Source organism: Mustelus asterias, chromosome 20 (genome assembly GCF_964213995.1).
Source record: "Mustelus asterias chromosome 20, sMusAst1.hap1.1, whole genome shotgun sequence".
In the NCBI taxonomy this organism is placed as follows: Eukaryota; Metazoa; Chordata; class Chondrichthyes; order Carcharhiniformes; family Triakidae; genus Mustelus; species Mustelus asterias.
In genome coordinates, this window is record NC_135820.1 from 25004276 (window position 1) to 25031261 (window position 26986).

Genomic DNA, 26986 nt, shown 5'->3' on the forward strand with positions numbered 1-26986 from the left:
ATCTTGAGCGGGATTCTTTGGTTTTGAGGTGAGCGTGGCTGGAGAATCCCGCCCCATGCGTTCGCAGTGGTTGTCAAACTCACCACTGCCCTCACCTATCCTGTCTCTGGATCTTTCCAGGGATCTGCCAGTGATATTTCCAGGATCACCCAGCCTGTGGCTTGTAAATGTGATGGTGCCAGTCAGAATGAGTGGGTTTGTGGTTCTGTCTGGCTGCTGCAGGGTGACATCGACTGTACACACAAGGTAATCTGTGCACTTGGGAGTATTCATCAACTACAAATAATTCTACGCCATCAATGTGTTGCTGGTACGTACCCCCAGGAAGATATTTCTGCAGGTTCCTGCAAGATTGCCGGGGAACTGCCATTAAAGTTTTATTGAAGCTCCTGATAGTTTTGAAGCTGATAGGAAACAAAAGAATACCCAGTTCATGAGGGGCTGATGAGATCTGTCAAAAAGCCAACAGCACAACAGTAAAAGCCCCATCACCACCAGATATTCCACAAGGAACAAGTTGTCAGCGTGCTGAAGATATATTTCAGATACCTGGACAGATTTGGAGGTGTCCTTCATTATGTGGCATAATGGTTAGCACTGCTGCATCACAGTGCCAGGGTTTTGGGTTCAATTCCAGCCTTGGATGACTGTCTGCACGTTCTCCTGTGTCTGTGTGAGTTTCCTTGGGGTGCTCTAGTTTCCTCCCACAATCTAAAGGTGTGTAGGTTAGGTGGATTAGCCATGCTAAATGCGCAGAGTTATGGGGATAGGGTGGGAGAGAGGGCCTGTTTGGGATGCTCTTTTGGAGAGTCAGTGCAGGCTAGATGGGTCAAATGGCCTCTTTCTGCACTGTAGTGATTCTATGGTTCTGTGTACCAGGTAGGGTGTCCAAAATGGTCCTGCTATGCTGCTCTGTGTAGGAATGAGGTCTGCGGAGGAATGTGTGGAGGAGGAGGAAGATGTTGAGGGTACCCACAGCTGCTCATGTTACTTGCCAGAATGCCAAGTTTTCCCTTACTAATGCCAGGTTCACTTAGGTTCCACTAGTGCAGCCATGTCAGAAACATATATAACTCTTCCTTTAACTTCTCCCACCCAGCCCTAATGTCACTGACACAAGGCAATCTTCCAAACCATGAATCATCCTTTGTCCAATGCCTCTCTCCAGCTTCTTGCCAACTCATGTCTGTCCATTCATTACCATGTAAGTGAAAGGGTAGTGAAAAGTAACTCACTAACCAGGACCCAAGAATAGGAAAGGCAGCGAAGTGCTGCAGAGTGATATAGTTTCTCTCATTTGGACAGAAACTTAACTACATGATAATTTTTTATACCCTCTTGTGCAACTGCGAGGCTTTAATCTTCCTTTTCCTATGTAATGATGCACACTCACAGGAACACAAAGGGTTATTAACAAGGAAAAACTGTACAGAGGCCGGCAGCCCCTCAGCTGCCCTGAACAGTCTCTCTGGCTCCCCAGTCCTTGCATATCTTCTGCATGTCTTCCACATGGCTTCCAGATGTCTTTTGCCAAAGGTAGGACTTCACCTCCTGGGGTGATTACCCACTCAGTCCCAGTTGGTCCCTGAAGCCAGATGACCTTCTTCTGCTATTTTGCCCTTAAAGGGATAATGACAATAATCATTACAGTCATCACACCCGATGTCTTGGATGTGGTGAAAGCCTGTTGCTTGATGTAGAGACAGGCAATCATATCACCACTCTGACAGCTCCAATGATCTTGGCTGACATCATCTGCATTTTTGGAGCCCATAACGACCTTTCCAAAGACTGTTCTACCTACACCTGTGCAGGAAGGTGCAGTGTTAGATGCTCACTGAGTGAGAAACAACAGACATAAAATGGGGAGTACATTGGGTAAAGTCCCCACTTCCGTGTCCTCTTTGGTCATCATTGCTCTCAGGGCTCAGCCATGCTTCATTACTACCACTCAGTCTGAGAGTAATGTGAGACCGTGAGGTCAAAGTAAAGGGATCTGTCATTTAATGTGCCAATTCATGTTGCATCCAAGATCAAACTGTGCATGGCCTCATTTGATTGGAATGTTTGATGTTCCACAGATATGACCACTCTGCCCATGAAAGAACACATCATCACAGTCATGGTATTGTCACTGGACTAGCAATCCAGAGACCCAGGATAATGCTCTGGGGACCTGGGTTCGAATCCCACCATGGTAGACGGTGAAATGAATTCAATAAAAAGAAAATCCAAAATTAAAAGTCTAATCAAACCATTGCTGATTGTCGTAAAAACCCATCTGGTTCACTAGTGTCCTTTAGGGAAGGAAATCTGCCATCCTTACCTGGTCTGGCCTACATGTGACTCCAGAGCCACAGCAATGTGGCTGACTCTTAGTTGTCCTCTGAAATAGCCTAGAAAGCCACACAGTTCAAGGGCAATTAGGGATAGGCAATAAAGTATATTTATTAGGCTTACATTAACACTGCAATGAAGTTACTGTGAAAATCCCCGAGTTGCCACATTCTGGCGCCTGGTACACTGAGGGAGAATTTTGCATGGCCAATGCTCTACATCTTTCGGACTGTAGGAGGAAACCGGAGCATCCAGAGGAAACCCACGCAGACACGGGGGGAACGTACAGACTCCGCACAGAGAGTGACCCAAGCCGGGAATCGAACCCGGGTCCCTGGTGCAGTGAGGCAACAGTGTGTGGCACCAATAAATGCTGGCCCAGCCAGCGATGCTCACGTCCCTTTAATGACTAAAAAAAATCCCCATGTTATTAACACACTGAAGCTTGCAATGAGTCCTCCATTCTGTCTGTAATTGTGGTCAATGTGTTTTGGAAGCCCCATCAGTCTATCACAAAATCTCCACTGCTGCTCAATAAATCTCCTGTTCAGTGAAGGTTTTTGGGATAGAAACACAGAAAATAGGTGCAGAGGTAGGCCATTCGGCCTTTTGAGCCTGCATCACAATTCAATGTGATCATGGCTGATCATGCACTCTCAGTATCCAACTCCCAATTTCTCTCCATACCCCTTGATCTCTTTAGCCGCAAAGGCTATGTCCAACTCCCTCTTGAACATATCCAACAAACTGGCCCCAACAGATTTCTGTGGTAGAGAATTCCATAGGTTCACAACTCTGTGAGTGAAGAAGTTCTTCCTCATCTCAGTCCTGAATGGCTTACCCCTTATTTTTAGACTGTAACCCCTAGTTCTGGACTTCTGGGAACATTCTTCCCACATCTAACCTGTCCAGTCCCATCAGGATTTTATATGTTTCAATGCGATCTCCTCTCATTCTTCTAATTTCCAAGTACAAGCCCAGTCGATCCAATCTCTCTTCATATGTCAGTCCTGCCATTCCAGGAATCAGTCTGGTGCGCCTTCGCTGGACTCTCTCAATAGCAAGAATGTCCTTCCTCAGACTAGGAGACCAAATCTGCACACAAAACTCAAGATGTGGCCTCACCAAGGCCCTGTATAACCGCAGCAAGACATTCTTACTCCTATACTCAAATACTCTTGCTATGAAGGCCAGCTTGCCATTCGCTTTCCTCACCATCTGCTGTAACTGCAAGCCAACCTTCAGTGACTGTTCCACCATGACACCCAGGTCACATTGTACTTCTTGTAAACTGCCACCATTCAGATCATAATCTTCCTTCCTGTTTTTGTCACCGAAGTGGATAACCTCACATTTATCCACATTATAATGTGGATTATAATGGGGCGGCACAGTAGCACAGTGGTTAGCACTGCTGCTTCACAGCTCCAGGGTCCCGGGTTCGATTCCCGGCTCGGGTCACTGTCTGTGTGGAGTTTGCACATTCTCCTCGTGTCTGCGTGGGTTTCCTCCGGGTGCTCCGGTTTCCTCCCACAGTCCAAAGATGTGCGGGTTAGGTTGATTGGCCAGGTTAAAAAAAAAAAAATTGCCCCTTAGAGTCCTGGGATGCGTAGGTTAGAGGGATTAGCGGGTAAAATATGTGGGGGTAGGGCCTGGGTGGGATTGTGGTCGGTGCAGACTCGATGGGCCGAATGGCCTCCTTCTGCACTGTAGGGTTTCTATGATTTCTATTTCTATAATGCATTTGCCAAGTATTTGTCCACTCAGCCAGCCTGTCCAAGTCACCCTGCAGTCTCTTAGCATCCTCCTCACAACACACACTGCCACCCAGCTTTGTATCGTCTGCAAATTTGGAGATATTGCATTCAATTCCTTCGTCCAAATGTTTTTGTGAATAGCTGGAGTCCCAGCACTGAACCCTGCAGTACCCCACTAGTCACTGCCTGCCACTCTGAAAAGGACCCATTTATTCCCACTCTCTGTTTCCTGTCTGCCAACCAGTTCTCTATCCACGGCAACACATTACTTCCAATACCATGAGCTTTAATTTTGCTCACTAATCTCTTGTGTGGGACCTTGTCAAAAACCTTTTGAAAATCCAGATACATAACATCCACGGGTTCATCCTTGTCCACTCTACCGGTCACATCCTCAAAAAATTCCAGAAGATTTGTTAAGCACGATTTCCCTTTAGTGAATCCATGCTGACTTGGACTGATCCTGTCAGCACTTTCCAAATGCTAAGAACAAAGAACAGTACAGCACAGGAAACAGGCCCTTCAGCCCTCCAAAATGCTGTTATTGCATCCTTCATAATTGACTCCTGAATTTTCCCCACCACCAATGTCAGGCTAACCAGTCTATAATTCCCCGTTTTCTCTCTCACTCCTTTTTTTAAAAAGTGGGGTTACATTAGCTACCCTCCAATCCATTGGAATTCTCCCAGAATCTATAGAATGCTGGAAAATGATCACCAAGGCGTCCACTATTTCTAGGGCCACTTCCTTGAGTACTCTGGGATGCAAGGCATCAGGCCCTGGGGACTTAATCGGGTTTCAATCCCAGCAATTTCCCCAATACAATTTCCTGACTAATAAGGATTTTTTTCAGTTCCTCCTTCGTGCTGGATCCTCTGTCCCCTAGTATTTCTGGAAGATTATTTGTGTCCTCCTTAGTGAAGACAAATCCAAAGTATTTGTTCAGCTGGTCTACCATCTCTTTGTTGCCCATTATGAATTAACTTGATTCTAACTGTAAGACACTTATATTTATCTTCACCAGTCTTTTTCTCTTCACATATCTATAGATACATGCGTATCCCGCTGAGCTGAACTTGCAGAGGCCTCTGCTCTCCAATGGGGACTCTCCAATCCTGTCTCCAGCATCATCTGCTCTCGCAGATTGTGAAGGTGAAAACCCAACAATCTGTCTTACCGAGCCCAGCAAAGTGTGAGTATCGGAGCTGTGCATGGTCTGCATGAGTCCTGTGATGATGTGTGATGCTTCCCCAAGGAAATCAGCTTTAAGCCTGTCAGCTTCAGAGAATGTTGTTGCACAGGAGAAGGCTCTGCCAGGGAAAAAAATGTGAATTATTCCTGGCAAGACAGGAACTTTGCAAAAAGAACAAAAAAGAACAAAAGAACAGTAGAGCACAGGAAACAGGCCCTTCGGCCCTCCAAGCCTGTGCCGCTCCTTGGTCCAACTAGACCATTCGTTTGTATCCCTCCATTCCCAGACTGCTCATGTGACTATCCAGGTAAGTCTTAAACGATGCCAGCGTGTCTGCCTCCACCACCCTACTTGGCAGCGCATTCCAGGCCCCCACCACTCTCTGTGTAAAATATGTCCCTCTGATCTCTGAGTTATACCTCACCTCTCTCACCTTGAGCCCGTGACCCCTCGTGATCGTCACCTCCGACCTGGGAAAAAGCTTCCCACTGTTCACCCTATCTATACCCTTCATAATTTTGTACACCTCTATTAGCTCTCCCCTCATTCTCCGTCTTTCCAGGGAGAACAAGCCCAGTTTACCCAATCTCTCCTCATAGCTAAGACCCTCCATACCAGGCAACATCCTGGTAAACCTTCTCTGCACTCTCTCTGAAGCCTCCCTGTCCTTCTGGTAGTGCGGCGACCAGAACTGGACGCAGTACTCCAAATGTGGCCTAACCAGCGTTCTATACAGCTGCAACATCAGACTCCAGCTTTTATACTCTATACCCCGTCCAATAAAGGCAAGCATACCATATGCCTTCTTCACCACCTTCTCCACCTGTGCTGCCACCTTCAAGGATTTGTGGACTTGCACACCTAGGTCCCTCTGTGTTTCTATACTCTTGATGGCTCTGCCATTTATTGTATAACTCCCCCCTACATTAGTTCTTCCAAAATGCATCACTTCGCATTTATCTGGATTAAATTCCATCTGCCATTTCTCCACCCAATTTTCCAGCCTATCTATATCCTGCTGTATTGTCCGACAATGTTCATCGCTATCCGCAAGTCCAGCCATCTTCGTGTCATCCGCAAACTTGCTGATAACACCAGTTACACCTTCTTCCAAATCATTTATATATATCACAAATAGCAGAGGTCCCAGTATAGAGCCCTGCGGAATACCACTCCACATCATGAACACCACTGGTCACAGACCTCCAGCCGGAAAAAGACTCTTCGACTGTCACCCTCTGTCTCCTGTGGCCAAGCCAGTTTTCTACCCATCTAGCCACCTCTCCTTGTATCCCATGAGCCTTAACCTTCTTAACCAACCTGCCATGAGGGACTTTGTCAAATGCCTTACTGAAATCCATATAGACGACATCCACGGCCCTTCCTTCGTCAACCGTTTTTGTCACTTCCTCAAAAAACTCCACCAAATTTGTAAGGCACGACCTCCCTCTTACAAAACCATGCTGTCTGTCACTAATGAGATTGTTCCGTTCTAAATGCGCATACATCCTGTCCAACAAGTTCCCTACCACGGACGTCAAGCTCACTGGCCAATATTACCCGGGTTATCCCTGCTACCCTTCTTAAATAACAGTACCACATTCGCTATCCTCCAATCCTCAGGGACCTCAAGTTATCATTATGAAGATGGTCGTATTTCACTCACTCCTGAAAACAGGTCAACATAATTGAATGTCAAATGGTATGTGGGTAGCTGATCTTTAATTGTGTCACCAGGTAACTGGGAGGCCTTCATCTCCCCATCTCCGATGATCCAGGATGTCAAAATGTCACTGATCTCCAGCACTTCCTCAGCTGAACTTGTGAACTGTGGGAAATAAATTGAAGCTGATCTCCAGTTTGCTCCCTCTCCTTGGTGTTCTATACTCTCCTCTCCTGCAGTGGGGAGAGACAGTAAGGAAATCTGCTACCTGATGGATTCAGTGTATTTGTTGAGGGTGACTGTCAGGGAGAGGCATCAAGTACACACGGGTGGGAGTGAGTGAGAGAGATGGTGGGGATGTGAGGAAGTGGACTGAAAGAGAAGGATGGATGTGTGTACGAGGTAATGTGCACAAGAAACGATGGTCTTGGAGTAGACTTGCCAAGGCAGAGTGAAGTGGTGCACACAGCAGGTTATAAATGAATATGCAGTTTTACTCACCTTTCCTGACCTGGCTAGATCATTAAAGTCTTTCCTACGCTGAATCCAGGAGCATGGTCACCCCTGCCCACCTCCTGAACCACTCCCAGCTATATCTTCCATCTCTCACTTCCTCCTTTTCCTGCTGGGGTACATTGTCTTTCTGTGACCCTTCACACTTTACAGTTGTACATCAAGGGAATTGCCATTGAACTGGACACAGACTTTGAATGTCCTGATTTGTTGTCACACCTGGTCTCTTTGTTTCCAAATCCCAAGTCTTCAACGTTCCATCTTTGGACTGTCCCTTTAACGACCTAGTTGCGATGGTGTTATTTGCACCTTCATCATGCTCAATACCAAACGCTGGGTGCCAAACTAGAAAGTGCAACAATCAGAAACTGGCTGAGTTATACTGCACTGAACAGACTTTTGGCTTATCTCCACATGATATCAGATCCCCCCTCCCTCCTCCCAGTTATCTCTGAGTTAAAATCACAGCCAGTATTTAACAATCATCAGCACCATGGGATTGATGTCCACCTGAGAGAGCAGACGATGTTTTGGGTTGACTGAAAGACAGCATCTCTGACAGTGCAGCACTACCTCAGTATTACACCAAAGTATCAGCCTCAATCTTGTGTGTGGCACCCCAATCTTCTGACTTGGAGTTGAGCGGCATCAAAGTTTTCCCATGGTTCCTAACTGCTCCACCTTTGCAAGAATGTAATCCAAATCCAGATTAGCACTTATGCAGTGAAATGCAATTTGTAATTGAATCCATGCCAAAGCTATTGTGATTGTTTTGGTAGTTTGAATAACATATCCAGTAACTGCCCTGGGTCCCAAATGAAAATGGGTTTGGGCAAACCCAAACTGGATTAGTATGGGCCAAATCTTGCAATACAAAACTGTTTTCCTGACTGATAAAGGGAATGATAACATTTGTTGTGAAGCATTGAGTCATAGGATTGGCAGAGAGTTCAAACATGTGATGTTGAGCTCAGTGTCTTTGAACCTTGGCTGCCCTGCTTTCGCCTTTGAGGCTGCAGATAAAAGACACTTTAGTTCAACAGATGTTTGGAGGATGAAAGATTTAATGAACAAAGTTGTGTGTTTATCAACAGTCAATTCCATGATTGCCCATGGGAGCCTACGTGACAATGTTGGACTTTGACAGAGATCATTCTGTACACCGCGTCTGCACATGGCTCCCAGCCAACATGTTTTATGCAAAAGCTGCAATTAGAACAAGCCATTTCATATTTAATATCCCTTCATGGGACAAGTCCCTTTTCTGGATACAATTTGCTTTTAAAAATTTGTTCACTCTTGATTGGCACTTACTCACCCTTAAATGACCACCCCCTCCGCACCCAAACATTTCCTCCTGCCCCTTCAACATCTCCCCTCCTCCCCCTTAAACTTTAACCTCTCCTCCCGCTTAAACAGCCCCTCGCCTTCCCCTTAAACCTTCACCCCTCCTCCCCTTAAGCATTCACTCCTCCTTCCCCTTAAACATTCTCCCCTCTTCCCCTCAAATATTCACCCCTCCTCCCCTTAAACATTCATCCTTCCTTCACTTAAACATTCAATTCTCCTCCACCTTAAACATTCCCTGCCCCTCCACCTTAAAAATTCACCCCCTTTCTCCACCTTAAACATTCACCCCCTCCTCCAGCTTAAACATTCACCCCTCTTCTGTACCTTAAACATTCACCCCCTTTCCCCTCCTTAAACATTCACCCCCTTCTCCACCTTAAACATTCATCGCTTTTCTCAATCTTAAATATTTACTCACTTCTCCACCTTAATTTTAACCGCTCCTCCCTTTAACCATTTCACATCTCCTCCTGCTTAAACTTTTCCCCTCCTTCCCTTTAAACATTCACCCCTCCTTCCTCTTAAACTTTCACTCCTCTCCCCTTAAACATTCACTCCTCCTCCTCCACCTTAAACATTCCCCAATCTTCCCCCTTAACCATTCACCCCTCCTCCATCTTAAACATTGACCTCCTTTCTCCGTCTTAAAAATTCACCCTGTCTCTACCTTAAACATTCACCCCTTTCTCCATCTTAAAGGTTCAACCCTCCTCCACCATAAACATTCACCCCCTCCTTCACCTTAAACATTCACCCCTTCTTCAGCTTAAACATTCAATCCCTCCTCTACCTTAAACATTCAGTCCTTTCTCCATCTTAAACATTTACCCCCTTCTCCACCTTAACATTCACCTCCTTCTCCACTTTAAACATTTGCCTCCCTCTCCACCTTAAATATTTATTCCCTCCTCCATCTTAAACATTCAGCCCCTTCTCTACCTTAAATATTCACCCACTTTCTCTATCTTAAACAGTAACCCCCTTCTCCACTTTAAACGTTCATTCCCTCCTCCCCCTTAAACATTTACCCTCCCTCTCCACCTTAAATATTCACCTCCCCCCCCCCACCTTAAACATTCACCCCTTCTCCACCTTAAGCATTCACTCTCTCCATCACTGATGCACAGTGGCAGCCGTTGTACAATCTGCAAGGCGCACTGCAGGAACGTATCAAGGTTCCTTCGACAGCACCTTCCAAACCTGTGACCACTAGAAGGACTAGGGCTGCAGACACATGGCAACACCCCCACCTGAAAATTCCTCTCCAAGTCACTCACCATCCTGGCTTGGAAATATATCACCATTACTTCACTGTCACTGGGTCAAAATCCTGGAACTCCCTCCCTAACAGCACTGTGAGTGTACCCACACCACAAGGACTGCAGTGGTTCAAGGAGATGGCTCATCACCAACTTCTCAAGAGCAATTAGGGATGGTCAACAAACGTTGGCCTTGCCAGCGATGACCACATCCCACAAATGAAAAGAAAGGTAATTTCACAATCACCATCAATCTCCAGTACCATTACCATCTCTGTCACTATCACTGATAATTAAGCCTCATCATCTGTGGGAATGGCCGGCTTTGTTGATGTTCAACCAGAAATTGAGAACAATGTTCGACCTGCTACGGCCGGAGGAGACTCGAGAGGTGGTTGATCAGAACCAAGAGGGACAGATGGCCAGAAGAGCAAAAAGTGTGAAGCCGAGGACTTTTCAGAGAGAGGCGTTCATTCTGGCCAGGAATTATACTTCTGGAGAGAAGTGGATACTGCCCATCATTGTTGCATGAATGGGACCTTTGTAATACACAGTGCAGACCAGGGATGAGCTGGTTTGGTGAAGAGATGCGGCTCAGTTGGTCGCTGCGCTGCATCAGAGATGGGAACCCCCACAAATGATTGAACTGTCCTCATTGGCCCCAGTGAGGTTGCCCGAACCTGGTATTCCAGAGTCAGATTTGGTCATCCAGAGGAAACTGCATCGTGGCAGCAGCCACCTGTGATCCGTCAGAAAGGGACCCTCATGCTGATCAGCAGGATCTTCCAGAATCCTGGGAGACTACTCTGGAAGAGGTTCTGAACCGAGGAAACAAGCTTCTATGAAACCGCCATCCCTCTGATGAACTCATTATATCCCTGTAGACTGCCTGAAGGGACTTGATGTTGGGGACTGTGATAGTTTGCAATGCTCTATATAAATGGTAGTCATTATATGTATGTATACTCTTCCTTGTTTGTATATATGATTTTGGTTGGGGCAGTGTCAGACTAAAGGGGGAGGGGTGTGAGATATGTATATATAGTATGTGGGGTTTAAGGTGTGGACTGCTCCTTTAAGAATATGGGTCAGGTGACCCCTGGGCAATTAGCTCCTCCAAGTGTGGGACCCTGGTGGGCAATCTTAGACCCGACTGTGAATCGGTGCACACCTTCAAGAAACAGCTCGCAGTATTGAAGGATTCAAGCCTACCTCATGATTCTTCATGCACCCTATGTCCATAGGGGCATACATAATAGCTTTGAGTTCATCCTATCTCGAGTTTGCTGTGAGGTTCTTAATAGAAAATTGGATCACACCAAAACTGAGGGGTTGGGAAATATGTCAGCACTTATAAAGAGGGAAACAAACCAGAAACACCGTTCTGTTTATGGGCGGATTGTGAGAGGAGAAATTAATACTGTTTAAATTAACCCCTGTCCTGTCCATAACACTCGGGAGAAATTGTTCCTGGCTGTGGAAGTTAAGGTGATTGGAAAAGAAAGCGACATGAGGAGAAACATTTTCACGCAGTGAATGGTTAGGATGTGGAATGCGCTGCCTGAAAGGCAGATTTAATCATGGCTTTCTAAAGAGAGTTTGTGGTGAACCATCGTTGGTTCCCACTGTGGGGTTGTTCTAATGTTGTTGTTGGGCTAGGGTGTTCCCACTGTGGGATTGTTCTAATGTTGTTGTTGGGCTAGGGTGGGATTAATACACCTGTGGTTGTTACTGTTGTGGCACATCCCAGTCGGGCTCCGCCTCCTGGGAGAGGTATAAGACCTCCTGGGAGAGGTATAAGACCCCCTGCTCGGGCGGGACCTCGTCAGTCTGGGATGGTGTGCTTACGTTCTATTAGTTCCATTGTTAGACAATAAAAGCCTTCTGTTACCGAAGCTTCGTGCCTCGTGTTCAATTGACGCGCATCAATTTTATTGTCTAACATTAAGCTCTCGACGGAAAGGAGAGTATGGAGCAAATCCTAAAGCCAGAACGTCTGACGCTGGATCCACGAGCGGTGGGCGCTTCTAACACCTTCGACCACTGGCTGAAGTGTTTTGAGGACTACCTGGCAGCCTCCGCAGCGGTCACCACAGATGATGACAGACTCCGGGTCCTCCATGCGAGGGTAAGCGACACAGTCTACCTCGCGATCCGTGCGGCCACCACTTACCCGAGGGCCCTCGAGCTTTTAAAAAAGCGCTACACGAAACCTCCCAACGAGATCCACGCTCGTTACCTCCTCGCTACACGACGTCGGCAGTCGGGCGAAACCATGGAGGATTACGCCAATGAGCTCTTGCAGCTTGCCAGGGGCTGCGACTGCAAAGCTGTGTCGGCTGAGCAGTACATGTATGACCTCGCCCGAGATGCGTTTGTGGCAGGGGTAGGGTCTTCATACATCCGTCTCAAGCTGCTAGAAAAGGGGAATCTCAACCTGACCCAAGCTATGGAATTGGCTGAAATGCTTGAGGCGGCTTCGAAGAGCTTGGTCCTGTATCCGGAGGACCACGTGGAGACAACGTGGCAGGAGCAGTCGCAAATCCCTCCTCGCCCCACGGGCTCGAAGTGCAGTGTTATGGCGTGCTCCCATGTAGACCCGACGACGGCTGCAGCCCCATGCGGCCCGCGGTGCTACTTCTGCGGAGGAGCCAAGCATCCACGACAAAAGTGTCCCGCTAAAGCGGTGGTCTGTAACCAATGCGGTAAAAAGGGGCATTATGCGAAGGTGTGCAGATCGAAGCCCAAGAACGGCAGTGCAGCCTGTGACCCTTCGGAACGGGGATCGTCACCATCAACGTCGAAGTACCCACGGGGTTCGTCCACGTGCGAGTCCAGGATGACGCCATTGTGGTCGACGGAGTCGGTGGAGGATGACCACCAGGAGTCGCTACGCTTGGCGCCCTCAACCATGTGCGATTCATGGGGGCGGCCATTTTGGTCGACGACGACCAGGAGCGACCAGCAGGGGTCCTCAGAGTCGACCTCAGCTGCCTGCAGTGACGTTCAAGGACCAACGGTGGCGTCGATCACCCTGAACCAGGCTAAGCACCACAGGCTTGACTGTTCAATGATGGATATAGAGGTAAATGGTCGTGCAATTTATTGTCTGTTTGACAGCGGGAGCACTGAGAGCTTTATTCACCCTGACACTGTAAAGAGGTGTGGACTCCAGATTCAACCTGCCAAACAGACAATCTCTATGGCATCAAGGTCCCGGTCTGTCCCTGTTCAAGGAAGTTGTGTGGTAACTTTGAAAGTGCAAGGCACAATTTACGAGCGATTCAGGCTCCTTGTGTTACCGCATCTTTGCGCACCAATTCTCCTCGGACTAAACTTTATAGTCCACATGAAGAGTGTGATCCTACAGTACGGTGGGCCACTCCCTTCGCTGACAGTAGGGGAACAGCTGCAGTCTCCAAATTGTCCAAAGCGCCCCGCATGCAATCTTTCTACATTAAAGATCACCACACCCTCTTTATTCAAGAATCTGGTACCAGGCTGCAAGCCCATCGCTACTAAAAGTAGGCGTTACAGCACTGAAGATCGGATCTTCATCAGATCTGAGGTTCAGCGACTCCTCAAAGAAGGGATCATACAGCCCAGTGTTAGTCCGTGGAGAGCACAGGTTGTGGTGGTCAAGAGCAGGAACAAACCCCGGATGGTCATTGATTACAGTCAGACCATTAATCGATATACGCAGCTGGATGCGTATCACCTCCCGCGCATATCTGATATGATCAATCAGATTGCGCAGTACCGGGTGTTCTCCACCATAGACCTTAAGTCCGCCTACCACCAACTCCCCATTCGCCCAGAGGACTGACACTACACGGCCTTTGAGGCGGATGGTCGTCTGTATCAGTTTCTTAGGGTTCCATTTGGTGTCACCAATGGGGTCTCGGTCTTCCAGCGTGCTATGGACCGAATGGTGGACCAGAACAGGCTGCGGGCTACCTTCCCGTACCTGGATAATGTCACCATCTGCGGCCGTGATCAGCAGGACCATGACACAAATCTCCAGAACTTTTTACGCACTGCATCTCGCCTGAATTTGACCTACAACAGGGAGAAGTGTGTATTCCGTACGCGCCGGTTAGCCATCCTGGGATACGTGGTGGAAAATGGGGTCATTGGCCCTGATCCCGACCGTATGCGCCCCCTTGCTGAACTTCCCTTGCCCGCTAGCGCAAAAGCACTGAGGAGATGCCTAGGCTTCTTCTCCTATTATGCGCAGTGGGTCCCCAACTACGCGGACAAAGCCCATCCGCTTATTAAGTCCACGACTTTTCCACTCACGCCAGAGGCCCAATTGGCCTTCAAGGCATTGAAACACGACATTGCGAAAGCCACGATGCACGCGGTAGACGAATCCATCCCTTTTCAGGTGGAAAGCGATGCATCTGATTTCGCCCTGGCCGCCACACTTAACCAGGCGGGCAGGCCCGTCGCGTTTTTTTCCCGCACCCTCCAAGGCCCCGAAATTCGGCATTCAGCGGTGGAAAAGGAGGCCCAGGCCATTGTGGAGGCCGTCAGACACTGGCGCCATTACCTGGCGGGGAAGCGGTTCACCCTGATCACGGACCAGCGGTCCGTGGCGTCATGTTCAACAACACGCAGAGGGGCAAGATCAAGAATGATAAGATCTTGCGGTGGAAAATTGAACTCTCCACCTATAACTACGATATCATGTATCGTCCAGGGAAACTCAATGAGCCCTCGGATGCCCTCTCGTGCGGAACATGCGCTACTATGCAGGAGGATCGCTTGAACGCCCTCCATAATGACCTGTGCCATCCTGGGGTCACTCGGCTCTACCACTTTATCAAAGCCCGCAACCTGCCTTACTCGGTGGAGGACGTCAGGTCGGTGACAAGGAGCTGTCGGATTTGCGCGGAATGCAAACCGCACTTTTACCGACCTGACCGGGCACATTTGGTCAAGGCCACTCGCCCCTTCGAGAGGCTGAGTGTGGATTTTAAGGGCCCCCTTCCCTCAACAGATCGGAATGTGTACTTTCTGAACATAATAGACAAATACTCCCGGTTCCCGTTTGTTGTCCCCTGCGCGGACACGTCGACTGCCACGGTGATCAAGGCATTCCGTGATCTTTTTACCCTGTTCGGGTACCCCAGCTATATCCATAGCGACAGGGGCTCGTCGTTCATGAGTAATGACTTGAGGCAATTCCTGCTCTCATACGGGATTGCCTCTAGTAGGACCACGAGTTACAACCCTAGGGGTAATGGACAGGTGGAAAGAGAGAATGCTACAGTCTGGAAGGCTGTCCTATTGGCGCTGAAGTCCAAAGGCCTTCCAGTCTCCCATTGGCAGGAGGTCCTCCCAAATGCGCTTCACTCCATTCGCTCCCTCCTGTGTACGGCAACCAATGCTACTCCCCACGAGAGGATGTTCTCATTCCCTCGGAAGTCGTCCTCGGGGATATCTTTACCAGCCTGGTTGACGTACCCAGGACCCGTCCTTCTGCGGCGACATGTCAGGGCCCGCAAGTCCGACCCCTTGGTCGAACAGGTCCACCTCCTCCACGTCAACCCTCAGTATGCCTATGTGGCATATCCTGACGGGCGAGAGGACACAGTCTCGATCCGAGACCTGGCGCCCGCAGGGGACGTAGCAACTCCTGTCGCTCCCATACCCCCAGTGGCGAATCCCTTATCCCTTATTTCTCCCCCGGACATGGCGCGGTCAGCACCGGGACCAGTGCTTAACAGTTATACTCCAATGCACAGCTTGCCTGAGCCCCGGAGATCGGCGCCATCGCAGAATGTACCGGGATTCCCTGCACTACCGCTTCATCAGGGTCAACCGGCCTGTGAGTCCGTGGGAGAACAGCCGGACGCTGTTTTGTGGAGAACGCCACCGCAAGCACCTACTCCGGTGTCACCGCCGGTATTGAGGAGGTCACAACGACGGTGCGGTCCTCCAGACCGTCTGGACTTATAATCTGTTGACATTTTAGTCTGTTTTCGTACCCCGCCGGCCTTTGTTCTCAAAGGAGGGGTGAATGTGGTGAACCATCGTTGGTTCCCACTGTGGGATTGTTCTAATGTTGTTGTTGGGCTAGGGTGTTCCCACTGTGGGATTGTTCTAATGTTGTTGTTGGGCTAGGGTGGGATTAATACACCTGTGGTTGTTACTGTTGTGGCACATCCCAGTCGGGCTCCGCCTCCTGGGAGAGGTATAAGACCCCCTGCTCGGGCGGGACCTCGTCAGTCTGGGATGGTGTACTTACGTTCTATTAGTTCCATTGTTAGACAATAAAAGCCTTCTGTTACCGAAGCTTCGTGCCTCGAGTTCAATTGACGCGCATCAGAGTTGCATTGTTATCTGAAGAGGAAACATCTGCAGAGCCACAGAAAAAAAGCAGGAAAGTGGCTCTAGGTGAATTGCTCTTTCAGAGAACCAGGACAGACACAATGGGCTGAATGGCCCCCTTCTATGTTATAATTTATGATTCTGCACCAGTGAAGGCTGACATGCTCTCAGCCCTTGCTCCTTCAATTGTAAAAACATAATCTAAACCAGAGGCTCAGAAAAATAATGACTCTGGGTGCTTCACAGCAAAGTGAGAGGCAATCAGCATCTGTTTCATTGTCCATATCTGAGGGAGCTTGTAGGAAAGGAGCGAGCAAATTACCTGGCAGGCCAGGGGATTAGAGATAAAATGGATTCAGTTTGTATAGATCAAAGAGGTCAGATTTAGAAATCATCCTCACACACTGAAAGCACATTCAAGATCTTCCCGCTGTACTCGTTTTTGTATCCTCAAGAAGCTCAACTTTTCTCCTTTCCCCAGGCTACTCTGAAAACCTCTGAAGTGCTGATTCTGCTGAGGGTTTTATAATACCTTAATAATACCTGTTCATTTCCTTTTGTCTGAAGGGTAAAGGGAATAGATGATGAAATCATAATTTATCATAGGAATACATGAAAAAGCACAAATTAAAATAGGCTATTCAGCCATTATTAAACTCATTCATTTCATAGGCCAAGTCAACACAACACAACTTTCTTCATCTCCACATACAGGGTGAGCAAAGCTGTTACTTGCAGCTTTCTGCAGATAAATCCAGATGATGACAGTCAACCTCTATTATCCATCCATCATCTGTTGCCTTCTTTGATGAGAAATTATAATGCAGGACCATCACATTCCACAGGATATACGATCATTACGAACTGCCCCCATCTTTTATAACCTGGCGGTTTCATTCCAAGCCAAACACTCAGCCAATCTTTTTTTTTGTTAAGATGAATCGACTGATTTATCTGGGAGTCTGTTCCACATGGCCATGGTCTCTGCCCCTTCCTTTATAATTTTAAAAACTCCAAAGACTGTGGTATTTTTAACAGCTCCCACCACTTAAATCACTCATGCTTAGGGTGGGCAGCCAACCCCAGGCAATTAACCATCACCATTTGCTATTACTACTCAGGTCATTTACAAAGGCACCGCTTATTAAAGACGGCTGGAGATATTCTTCACACTTCACTAAGGTGTGATTACATTAATGACTTAATCCTCTCTATTTACCATTGCTGATTGTCAGCAGTTGTTTATTATGGGCGGTAGTGGCATAGTGGTTTGTCTGGGTAATACTCTGAGGACCCGGGTTCGAATCCCGGGTATCTGACTTCAATAAATTCTGGAGTTAAAAAGTCTAATGATGACCATGAAACCATAAGAAGTCTCACAACACCAGGTTAAAGTCCAACAGGTTTATTTGGTAGCACCATAAAACCATTGTCGGTCTTTGTAAAAACCCATCTGGTTCATTAATGTCCGTTGAGGGAAGGAAATCTGCCATCTTTACCTGATCTGGCCTACATGTGACTCCAGATCCACAGCAAGGTGGTTGGCTCTCAAAAAAGCTTTCAGTTCAAGAGATGAGAAATAAATGCTGGCATCCCATGAATTAATAAAATTACTGTTCTCCGAGGATATCCCTGACTCTTAAATGCTCTTTGAAAAGCCAAATGCTCAGTTCAAGGGGCAATAAGGGATGGGCAATAAATGCTACAATGTCCACAATTCCAGAAGTGAATTTAAAACAACTTTTTCTGCTTGCATTGTTCATCTGGAAATTTTTTAATTCATTCATGGGATGTGGGCATCACTGGCTGAACTAGCGTTTACTGCCCATCCTTGAGGGCAGTTAAGAGCACATTGCTGTGGGTCTGAAGTCACATGTAAGCCAGACCAGGTAAGGACGGCAGATTTCCTTCCCTAAAGAACATCAGTGAACCAGAATTAGTGAAGGTATCAGGATGAGAATAACATTTCACTATCTTGGAATTCCCCTAAACTCTTCATAATCAATTAAATACCTTTTCTATTGTAATCACTGTTGCAGTGTAGGAACTGTAGCAAACATTTTGTACACAGCAAACTCACATAATCATTAGTGTGATAATGATGGGATGATGTGTTTTAGTGATGTTGGTTGAATGATAAATATTGGCCAGAGTATCAGCGATGACTGTCCAGTTATTCTTTGACACTGAAACTCACTGTGATATTCCTGAAGCTTGCATGAAGTTCTTTAACAGCCGCCCCCTAACAAGAAACTGGGCCTTTGTTTTAAAATATAACAAGTTCAAGCTAAATTCTCGGGGACTGGGGATCCAGAATAAAAAAATGGAGAATGCCGTAAGTACTCAGCAGGTCTGGCAGTACCCATGGAGAGAGAAACAGGGTTAATGTTCCAAATTGAATATGACTCTTTTTCAGAACTTTAATCTATGTCTCATCTGAAAGACAGCATCTCTAAAACTCCCTCAGGACAAGAGTAGCAGATACCTGGGAACAACTCCACCTGGAGATTTCCCTTTCCATCCTGACTTGGAAATACATCACCATTCCTTCGCTGTTGCTGGGTCAAAATCCTGGAATTCTCTCCCTAACAACACTGTAGGAGCATCTACAACACATGGACTACAGCAGTTCAGGAAGGCAGCTCACCACCACCTTCTCAAAGGCAATTAGGGATGTGCAACAAATGCTGGCCTAGCAAGCGACGCTCACATCCCAAGAATTAATAAAATAAAGTGCTGCAGGAGGAGTATCAACCTGGCTGTTTGTGTTCAGATCTCAGGAGTGAGACTTAAACCCATGATCTGCTGACAGGAGTGCAGACAGCAGTGCTGCCCACTGAATGACATACTGCAGTTTACATTAGGAGCCTGGTGTAATAGTGGTGAAGTGACATGATTACAAGCATTTACTCTGTTTTTTCAATCAGATTATGTATTTACAGCAGATTGCTCAGGCTGCAAGATTTTATTGTCTCCAAGTGCTGTGACCCTCTTCCCTTTAGGATATTGATGACTCCTACATTAACTATGCTTCATCAGCTTAAAGTGGTCATGAAAGGCACTCAATAAATGCAAATCTTTCTTTTTTTCATTCTGACTTCCATGAAAACAAGATAGAGTTGGAAGGTAAACTAAGTCCAGAATAACCCTGAACACTTCTTCCTTCACTCCTAACCATCGAACATCGACGCGTCTGCGATGAGCAGTGTTGATTGCATAGGCGGGATTTCCAAAACATAATCACTGCCAGAACAGTGGTACCACAGAATCATAGAACCATAGTGCAAAAAGGGGCCATTCGTCCCATCAAGTCTGCACCAATTCTCCAAAAGGAGAATGTTCTATAAGAGCATTCAAATGGTTATTGGATAAACATCTGGATGATATAGTGTAGATTAGAGGGGCTTTAGATTGGTTCCACTGGTCGGCGCAACATCGAGGGCCGAAGGGCCTGTACTGCGCTGTAATGTTCTATGTTCTAAAAGAGCTCTTACCCAGACCCACCACCTCCCCCCCACCCCCCCTCCCCCACCCTATCCCCATAACCCCACACATTTATCATAGCTAACCCCCCTAACCAACACATCTTTGGACTGTGGGAGAAAACTCCACACAATCAAACATGGGTCCCTGGCGCTGAGAGGCAGCAGTGCTAACCACTGTGCCGTAGGGGGTTGGGAACTGCAATGGGAGCTACAAAAGTGCTTTGCTCTTTCGCTGGGCTCTTTCACTGAGTCACAGCACTGAATCCCACCCCAGGCCTTCAATAGCAACCAGGGAGACTAGATGGGACCGTTCTCCAAAAAGAGTTTATAGTTATAGGGACCACAGTATGGTTTATAATGACTCACCTGCACTTAGAGGTTTGAGACTGCAGCAACCATAGAAATGAAAAAGGCAAAGGAAATCTGGGAAGGTACATATTATAATGGTCATGGTGATCATCAATAGATCACCCTGTGAGCCTTGTAGAATAAGAGCTCCCCTATTCGGTGAGTGAGGGCTTGTCCAATAGGGAAGGAGCAGTGGGGAGGGGGGGGGGGTGGGTGGATTTAAAACCAGCTGACTCTGTTCAGGATGGAAGTATCTAGACTTGGGGCTGACCTGTACACTGTAGGTACTGAGTGGCACTTTGAACACATTGTAAATAAAGTGTAATGATGACAGCAAACTAGCCTCGGTAAGACGAAGAGTAAAGCGAATTTTCTTCTTTTCTCCAGGGGAATCTTTACTGTCAAGACAAGTAATCCTCTGGTAAGAAACAATGCTTTTTTTTGGTAAGCAGTAGGCATATGACATGAGTATAGCAGACTGGGCCCAATACGCAGAGCGCATGCCTTTGTTTTTTCAGGCCAATAATATGAGGGGGACGAGAAGTAAAAAGTGGTCCTGTTGATGGCATGCGGGGTCTTGACCTTCAGAGTAATAAAAAGCCTGACCTACCTGAATGCCCCTGACTCCAAAACCTTTAATGAATTGGTGGACTTTGTTAAAGGCTATAATGATCCAAAACTCTCCATAATACTCCAGTGATATCACTTTAACATGGCAGGGTGAACCCCTGGGCAGTCTATCACCCAATTTCTGACCCGGTTATGAAAATTGGCAGAGCTCTGTGAATTTGGGCCACTCTTGATCAAATGTTTTGAGATAGACTGGTCTGTGGAATTAACAAGGTGACAATGTAAAATAAATTATCGGCAGAACTCAATCTGGATCTAAAGAAGGCCATTGAGATAGCTCTATCATTGGATAATGCAGTAGTTACAGGAGATGTCAGATGGCAGTGTCCTCTGATTGGGGGGAGGGGCCTCATGCAACATCAACTGAGAGCGATGGGATCGGTAAATATCCCAGCATTTGGGCGGCACGGTAGCACAGTGGTTAGCGCTGCTGCTTCACAGCTCCATGGACCTGGGTTCGAATCCCGGCTTGGGTCGCTGTCTGTGTGGAGTTTGCACATTCTCCTCGTGTCTGCGTGGGTTTCCTCCGGGTGCTCCGGTTTCCTCCCACAGTCCAAAGATGTGCGGGTTAGGTTGATTGGCCATGCTAAAATTGCCCCTTAGTGTCCTGAGCTGCGTAGGTTAGAGGGATTAGTGGGTAAAATATGTAGGGATATGGGGGTAGGGCCTGGGTGGGATTGTGGTTGGTGCAGACTCGATGGGCCGAATGGCCTCTTTCTGTGCTGTAGGGATTCTATTCTATTCTATTCTATCTCTGGCAACGGTGGAGCCCAGTTTGCATCACCAGGAAGTCAAGGAAGGGCAGGGACAGCCTTCAGATACTCCCTATGGGAGCATATTCCAGAATGTTGTAGATGCTAGACAGTAGACTATTGCAAGTGCTGCAAAAGACCACAACTGAGGCTAAGATATAGGGACAGTCAAAACATGTGCTATTTTGAGAAAATGTCAAGGCAAGTAATACCATACCTTGCAGAAATGCCCACAACCAGGAACAGGGACAATGCAATTAAATTGCATCTCCATGACAAAGATTGCCTCCATAATGGTGGAGTTGTTTGTAATTGGCCAACCATTAAAAATGGAAGTGAATACTGGGGCTGTGGTCTCCGTTATTGAAAAGCAGACTTATGCGCCTCCAGGTTGGTATTCAACTCCTGTACTGAGAAAGCACAAAGACCAGACTGGACACCAACACGGGGGAGCCACTGCAGATAAAGGGTACCATGGCAGCCCTAGTGATTTACAGGCAGCAATCAGCTCGATTTCCACTCACCATTTTATGGGGACAAGGACCTAGTCTTATGATGAGAGATTGACTCCAATGCATCAGGCTGAACTGGTTGGAAATCTTCAGACTGTATGAAGTCATCAATAAGTACCCGAAAGTTTTCCAAGAAGGGCTTGAAAAATAAGGGGAGTCAAATCTAAGATCTAAGTCACCCCGCTGCTATCATTGGATAGTGCAGAGAAAGGAGCTCAGTAGCTATAGGAGACGTCAGATGGCAGTGTCCTCTGATTGGGGGGAGGGGCCTCATGCAACATCAACTGAGAGCGATGGGATTGGTAAAATATCCCAGCATCCCTGGCAGCGGTGGAGCCCAATTTGCCCAGGAAGTCAAGGAAGGGCAGGGACGGTCTTCAGACACCTAGGGAGCCTAGGCTGTCAAAGTAGTTTAGAGCAAGATCAGTTCCACTCTCCTTATTGGAAAAAGTAAAATCTGAATTGGAATGCCTGGAAAAGCTGGGCATAATAAGACCCATAAGAGTAGGCCATGCCTCAAGCCAGATAAGTTGGTCCAACTTTGTGGAGACTATAACCTTACGGTCAATAGGGTTTCTACCCCATGCCCTGGATCAAAGTCCTGTACAGCAGGTTAACTGGGGGCCATACATTTTCAAAGTTGGACATGAGCTATGCATATATCCAACTTGAACTGGGCAAGCCTTCATAAATGTAACAATTTATATGCACAAAGTCCTACATGAGTACATTTGCCTGCCATTTGCGGGTCTCGTCTGCATGTGTACTTTTTCAATGGCTCACGGAGAGCATAATCCAAGGGTTACCTCAGGTAGCAGTGCACTTGGACGATGTCTTGGTCACAGAAACTTTAGAACGTTGTTGTAGGGAAATATCCCTTTACCAGTGCAGAATAGAAGTTGAGTCGCAAATCAAGGTTCAAAGCGTGTCTTTATTGTACAATTGCTAGGATCCTGGGGAGATCCAACATAACCCGCTCCCTAACAGTGGGCTGGTCAGCTCGATCTCAATCAAATCACATCAGCGGTGTATCTTTATAGAGTTTCAAATTCGAGCGGGAACATTTAATTTGAGCGGGAACATTGGCTATATGTGTGTTATCTTATGTATTAAAATGGTCTATCAGTTTAAAAAGTCCCTAGGAAGTTTCATCGATTAGCATTTGTATGGTGTGTGTTCGTGTTAATGGGATTACTTGGTCCTGCCCCGGTGTCTAAATGCGTTTCCCATTATCTTCTCTATGTGTCCTCTTATCTGAATTGATCTTATTGTTTCGTGTCTGTGTTTCCTGCTTGTGAGATTGAGTGTTAATGTCATCCTGTCCTGTTGGATGTCTGGAGTATTTCATTCTAATCTTTTATTCTTATATCTTAGTTTATCAGATTTTTATGTCTGCCTTGGCCGAATTGGTAATATTTCAGTGATAGCTTGGTTTTGATAACCCACTCTATGTCTCGTTTCGTAGAGATCTTGATCGTCCTTGGCCAGTTTAAAATGCAGCTGCGCGCTGTTGCTAGGCAGATTAGGGATCTTCCGTAGTCTTTGAAATTCGCGAGTCTCTCAGCTGTGCAGGGGGGGACCCGATCGAATATCCATCCGGGGGTGCCCCTCTGCATTGTTGGCCCGTTATGAGTGGTGCCAATTAGTCCAATAAGTAAATATGTTTGATGATACAAAATATGGTTTTCTGGAAAATTTCCTCCTTCAGTCCCTCCTCTCGTCCAGGGGGTCCCATTCATGGCTGACCCCCCATGGACGACCTTCAGAGGAACAGTGATTTGTACAGCTGTTGTCCTTGCCGTTGTTCCTCTTCTTCTGTGTCGTTGTTAAGTTCTTGCATCTGGATACTGGCAGTGGGTAGCATTCTTGATGTAATATTTGCACATATCACTTTAATACAGGTTAGGCCAAGGCAGAGTGTGAACAGGATGGCTACTACTAGGATTAATCCCTTCATAATATATGCTCCCCAAACTGTGTTAAACAGCCATCCTAACCACCCATCAGTCCCTGTTAACCCCTGTTTAAAGTTATCCAATTGCTTTTGTATCCCGGACATGGCTGCTGTTATGTTTAGTGTCTCGTCGTGTACGTATGTGATGCATTTTTCCTTGATGATGGTGCATACCCCCCCTTGTCTGGCTAGCTGATAGTCCACTGCATATCTCGTTTGTTGTGTGTATAGTCTGAGTTCTGCGAGTTCTTGGTCAATTGCACCCAGTGCTTGTAGGGTGTTGTTTCCTAAAATGGTCAGTCCACATTTGAAGAAATTCCTATTACTGGCACTGATCACCCCTGCGGCGCCTCCCAGGGATAGTGTCCCCAGAAATCCATATCCTAAAGAAGACCCTAGTGTGACAGGGGCCTGCCAGTCGGCGCAAAATTCTGCGCTGATGGCCCTGGTCACTATGCGTTTCTGGACATGCCCTTCGCTTGGGCACGGAACCGTGAGAGGTCTGATTGTCCCTACGGAAAAGAACCTTGGAGGCCTGTCTGTGGCCGTCATATATACATTTTTAAATAAAAACACGTACCCGTCTTTAACCCGATAACATGCATTACCCCGGGGTCGTTTGACCGCATGGCCCCATCTTGTGGAACCTTCCCTCCCCCTGGACTGTCCACTTGATTGTACCTCTTGGTGAGAATCAAATGGATATGTCCCTGAGGCTGAGCTTACGTGGGTGCCGTTGCACTTGCCACACATAAGCTGCCTACCCGCGGTGACTGCAATGCATTTTTGTTGCTTGCAGTCACAAGTGAAGTGTCCTTCCCGGACCCGGCACTCCTGGAGAGCACAATGTGCCTCAGCGCACGAATCATTTTTAGGGACAAAGGCATGCACGCACCCCCATCCCTCTCCCTTAAAACATTGTGGGTAGTTCCCATGTGTCTCCTCCGGTTGGGGTCCCGTCCCCCTTAGAATTCCCGGCTCAGTGAGCTCTACACACCTTCCTTGTATCCCTTGCTTAAAGTACCCAATATGTTCTTTGCAGGGTGCCCCCGATGTGTCAATAGTGAATAACTCTTGTGGGAGCCACCCTGGTGTTGCGATGAATAGGGAGTTTACTGATCGCGCTGAGGGGTAACAAGCGGTCCTATTCCCATAGATCTGGATGTGTGTTTTCAGGAATAGGTTTCCTTCCATGATTGGTGGTTCTGCTCCCCTAACCCCCATGTGTTGGAGTGTATTTACAATGGTCAGGGTTATTATCAGATATGTCCCTGTTCCCATATCGCTCTTTTTTTTTTTCAACAGTATTTTACAATTACAGTATATACAGAAAATAAACAGGCAATCAAATTAAAAGTAGTTGGTTCCGACGTCTTGATAGTAGATCTGGTCCTGGTTCCTGTGGAAGTTGAATGAGCAAAACGGTATTTTTTAGTTCATTTGTCCTCATATAGTTTTAATTGGGTCCAGTGTTTCCAGACCCCCTGTCCCCTTATATCTATACAGGCACAGGTATCTCCGCTAATAATGACCTCGTAAGGTCCGTGCCATCTTGGGGCAAATCCTGGTTTTGCAGGAAGCACTTTTGTTAATACCCGGCTCCCGGCTTTTGGGACTTCTGGTAATATTTCTGAGTCCCCCTCTGCGTCGACCTGTGCCTGATTAGAAATTACGGACCGGCGCATCCCCTTCAATTGGGTGCTAAGGTCTCGGATGTATTGTCGGATCCTATCTTTTATCGGACCCACATCTGTCCAGCCTGTAATAATGTTTTCGGGTAAGTGCATTGCTCGCCCGGTCATCAGCTCGTATGGAGTCAAGCCGGTAGTTCGATTTGTGGTCGCTCTTAATTTCGTTAAACTAGTGGGCAATACCTCTGTCCACCTTCTCCCTGATGTTCATATGTCTTTAGCTAGTGCATTATACATTTTAACTATATATCCCCCTTCCATAGAAAGCTTAGTGTGAATTAAATAACACTTTGTACTGGCCTTTTTTGGCTGCAGTTGGACATCCATTCATTTGTACGTAATCCTATCAAAAGACATCGCTTTCCCCATTAAAATCACATGCCATTCAGTTCCGATCTTTATATGATGTACTCTTACACTATCTCTAATTTGATCATTTGTTTGCGTGCAAGCGCTACACCACAGTACTTCACAAAATAATTATGTCTTTATCAATACACAATATAGTATATGAATATATCATACAAAGTTGGTTAAGGCTTTTCAGGATTTGATGTTATTCTTGTGTCTATATGGCAGTGCTATACTGTATAATAAAAATAATCAAGCGGCAGTTGTATCATACCACTTTACACATCGTAACCGTGATATCCAAACCCTTTTAATTCAAGCCGTTTCTATTTTTAAACTGAGCTCCAGATCGAAACCCCCGCACTCTGGGAAAAGTAACAGGCGCCGAATCAAAATCAAAGCAGGTACAATACATACCAGTTATTTGATTAGGAACATTTTGGTTTCTTAACTGGCTAGATTTTAAGCTTTGCAGTGCTTTTATATTTGGCAAACCTTGAACCTTGATGGCTCATGAAATTCCGACGGCAGTACATAATTTTAACTAGTTCAGAATACTAAACTATCTGACGTTCGCAAATCGCGATATTCTGCGATTAATACTGTATTTCACTGACTTGATATACTTTAAACTAATTCATAGACCTCAGTCTTTTGTTCCTGCTTTTCTACCTTTCCACAAAATAACTTATTTTCTTCTCTTAACTCATCAACTAACTCTTATAATTTCTACTTCAAGACAAAGGAAAGAGCACATGCTTCCTTCCAAGGTTTAAATCCTTTCTTAACATTAAAACAAACAACAACAAAGCATCCACGCAACCACTTTGTTTAAACACACACACACATACACATG